The sequence below is a fragment of the Pseudophryne corroboree genome, unplaced genomic scaffold, assembly GCF_028390025.1.
Source record: "Pseudophryne corroboree isolate aPseCor3 unplaced genomic scaffold, aPseCor3.hap2 scaffold_428, whole genome shotgun sequence".
Lineage (NCBI taxonomy): Eukaryota > Metazoa > Chordata > Amphibia > Anura > Myobatrachidae > Pseudophryne > Pseudophryne corroboree.
The window spans coordinates 362,235-366,402 of NW_026970060.1; the positions used below are offsets into that span (position 1 = coordinate 362,235).

Sequence of the window (4,168 nt, forward strand, 5' to 3'; positions counted from 1 at the left end):
ACTTTGCAAAAGTCCATACTGACAAAGGCTAATAAGCATTCATCTAAAACGTTTCCTAGAAAAAGTTTAAAAAGTCAATAATCTGGAGAGTTTTTGTAAGATGTTTCTTCCATCAACCAACGAAGAAACACATTGGTACTTTCCCATGATGAGTGAGTGCTTCAGGATCTCTTGCACTTACATGTGCAGCAGAGTACTGCAATGGAAGCATGCTGGGCCCATAACCCAGAGGTAGGCAGATTGAAACTATCCTCTGCTATATGCATTTTTTTTGTTAATTAAAGTAATCCAAAACTGGGATTGATATTTTGTCTCTTTTATTTTTACTTAAAGTACAATAACTTTTACCATTTTAATTTGTTTTAATAGTATATTGACAGTATTGTTTTCTTTCAAAAATCCACTTCATTTTCTTTACCCTATTATTAAAATGGTAATTGACAAAAACAAACTACATTGTCACCAGAAGAGCAATACAAAATGTACAAGTGATATATTAAAATCATCTTTCCAGCTTGAATTTCAATGATGCATTGGGTCAACAATTTTGTGAGAAACATCTTCACCCTTAAATAAAGATTTTCTTAATTCCTTACCTGTGTGCTAATTAGATATCACCTTGTTTTAACATTAAACAGACTTCCACATGAGAAAGCAGCAAGGATGCAGTGGCGTTAATGTTTCCTGGTGTCAACCTGTATTATTTCAGTAGACATTGAAATGAGGATACATCTTGCTGCCTTTCCAATGAAGCAAGTTTAATTTAGTAATAGGTGAAAAACCATCCCTACAAAGGTGTTAATCAGAGACTTGGCTTTGTGGACACTTTTCAGAGAACAAATTTGTTAGCATAAAAATAAAGCCAGAAAATGAAGAGCTGTTTAATCACGCAATTTGATTTTTTTGCCAGCATATTTCTTTTTCTCTGCAACCCACTGCTAAATTGTGCTTCCTAGATGTTTTTATAAAATCACTGAATCAAATCTAACTCTGATTACATCAGAGAAGGCCAGGTACCCTACACCATAACAGGGGGTATGAAATTTGACTTGTCTACTTAAAGATCACCAAAATCTGATAACAAGGTCAATTACGTCCCTGGGTGGGATTGAACCACCAACCTTTTGGTTAATAGCCGTACACACTAACTGATTGCGCCACAGAGACACTTTGCAAAAGTACATACTGACAAAGGCTAATAAGCATTCATCTAAAACGTTTCCTAGAAAAACTTTAAAAAGTCAATAATCTGGAGAGTTTTTGTAAGATGTTTCTTCTATCAACCAACGAAGAAACACATTGGTACTTTCCCATGATGAGTGAGTGCTTCAGGATCTCTTGCACTTACATGTGCAGCAGAGTACAGCAATGGAAGCATGCTGGGCCCATAACCCAGAGGTAGGCAGATTGAAACTATCCTCTCCTATATGCATTTTTTTGTTTGTTAATTAAAGTAATCCAAAACTGGGATTGATATTTTGGCTCTTTTATTTTTACTTAAAGTACAATAACTTTTACCATTTTAATTTGTTTTAATAGTATATTGACAGTATTGTTTTCTTTCAAAAATCCACTTCATTTTCTTTACCCTATTATTAAAATGGTAATTGACAAAAACAAACTACATTGTCACCAGAAGAGCAATACAAAATGTACAAGTGATATATTAAAATCATCTTTCCAGCTTGAATTTCAATGATGCATTGGGGCAACGATTTTGTGAGAAACATCTTCACCCTTAAATAAAGATTTTCTTAATTCCTTACCTGTGTGCTAATTAGATATCACCTTGTTTTCACATTAAACAGACTTCCACATGAGAAAGCAGCAAGGATGCAGTGGCGTTAATGTTTCCTGGTGTCAACCTGTATTATTTCAGTAGACATTGAAATGAGGATGCATCTTGCTGCCTTTCCAATGAAGCAAGTTTAATTTAGTAATAGGTGAAAAACCATCCTTACAAAGGTGTTAATCAGAGACTTGGCTTTGTGGACACTTTTCAGAGAACAAATTTGTTAGCATAAAAATAAAGCCAGAAAATAAAGAGCTGTTTAATCACTCAATTGGATTTTTCTGCCAGCATATTTTTTTTCTCTGCAACCCACTGCTAAATTGTGCTTCCTAGCTGTTTTTATAAAATCACTGAATCAAATCTAACTCTGATTACATCAGAGAAGGCCAGGTACCCTACACCATAACAGGGGGTTTGAAATTTTGACTTGTCTACTTAAAGATCACCAAAATCTGATAACAAGGTCAATTAGGTCCCTGGGTGGGATTGAACCACCAACCTTTTGGTTAATAGCCGTACATACTAACTGATTGCACCACAGAGACACCTTGCAAAAGTCCATACTGACAAAGGCTAATAAGCATTCATCTAAAACGTTTCCTAGAAAAACTTTAAAAAGTCAATAATCTGGAGAGTTTTTGTAAGATGTTTCTTCCATCAACCAACGAAGAAACACATTGGTACTTTCCCATGATGAGTGAGTGCTTCAGGATCTCTTGAACTTACATGTGCAGCAGAGTACTGCAATGGAAGCATGCTGGGCTCATAACCCAGAGGTAAGCAGATTGAAACTATCCTCTGCTATATGCATTTTTTTTTTGTTAATTAAAGTAATCCAAAACTGGGATTGATATTTTGTCTCTTTTATTTTTACTTAAAGTATAATAACTTTTACCATTTTAATTTGTTTTAATAGTATATTGACATTATTGTTTTCTTTCAAAAATCCACTTCATTTTCTTTACCCTATTATTAAAATGGTAATTGACAAAAACAAACTACATTGTCACCAGAAGAGCAATACAAAATGTACAAGTGATATATTAAAATCATCTTTCCAGCTTGAATTTCAATGATGCATTGGGTCAACAATTTTGTGAGAAACATCTTCACCCTTAAATAAAGATTTTCTTAATTCCTTACCTGTGTGCTAATTAGATATCACCTTGTTTTCACATTAAACAGACTTCCACATGAGAAAGCAGCAAGGATGCAGTGGCGTTAATATTTCCTGGTGTCAACTTGTATTATTTCAGTAGACATTGAAATGAGGATGCATCTTGCTGCCTTTCCAATGAAGCAAGTTTAATTTAGTAATAGGTGAAAAACCATCCTTACAAAGGTGTTAATCAGAGACTTGGCTTTGTGGACACTTTTCAGAGAACAAATTTGTTAGCATAAAAATAAAGCCAGAAAATGAAGAGCTGTTTAATCACTCGATTGGATTTTTCTGCCAGCATATTTTTTTTCTCTGCAACCCACTGCTAAATTGTGCTTCCTAGCTGTTTTTTATAAAATCACTGAATCAAATCTAACTCTGATTACATCAGAGAAGGCCATGTACCCTACACCATAAGAGGAGGTTTGAAATTTTGACTTGTCTACTTAAATATCACCAAAATCTGATCACAAGGTTAATTACGTCCCTGGGTGGGATTGAACCACCAACATTTTGGTTAATAGCCAAACACACTAACCGATTGCGCCACAGAGACACTTTGCAAAAAGTACATACTGACAAAGGCTAATAAGCATACATCTAGAACGTTTCCTAGAAAACATTAAAAAATCAATAATCTGGAGAGTTTTTGTAAGATGTTTCTTCCATCAACCAACGAATAAACACATTGGTACTTTCCCATGATGAGTGAGTGCTTCAGGATCTCTTGCACTTACATGGGCAGCAGAGTACTGCAATGGAAGCATGCTGGACCCATAACCCAGAGGTAGGCAGATTGAAACTATCCTTTGCTATATGCATTTTTTTTGTTAATTTAAGTAATCAAAACTGGGATTGATATTTTTGCTCTTTTATTTTTACTTAAAGTACAATAACTTTTACCATTTTAATTTGTTTTAATAGTATATTGACAGTATAGTTTTCTTTCAAAAATCCACTTAATTTTCTTTACCCTGTTATTAAAATGGTAATTGACAAAAAAACTACATTGTCACCAGAAGAGCAATACAAAATGTACAAGTGATATATTTAAATCATCTTTCCAGCTTGAATTTCAATGATGCATTGGGGCAACAATTTTGTGAGAAACATCTTCACCCTTAAATAAAGATTTTCGTAATTCCTTACCTGTGTGCTAATTAGATATCACCTTGTTTTCACATTAAACAGACTTCCACATGAGAAAGCAGCAAGGA

At 34.2% G+C, this 4,168-nt stretch overlaps 1 non-coding gene across 1 annotated transcript; it reads right to left on the reverse strand.

Annotated features, from left to right (window-relative positions):
* Positions 1 to 3,433: 3,433 nt before the first annotated feature.
* On the reverse strand, positions 3,434 to 3,507 carry TRNAN-AUU (transfer RNA asparagine (anticodon AUU)). Its single transcript has one exon. It is a non-coding gene; the product is annotated as a tRNA-Asn (tRNA).
* Between the last annotated feature and the right edge of the window lie 661 nt (positions 3,508 to 4,168).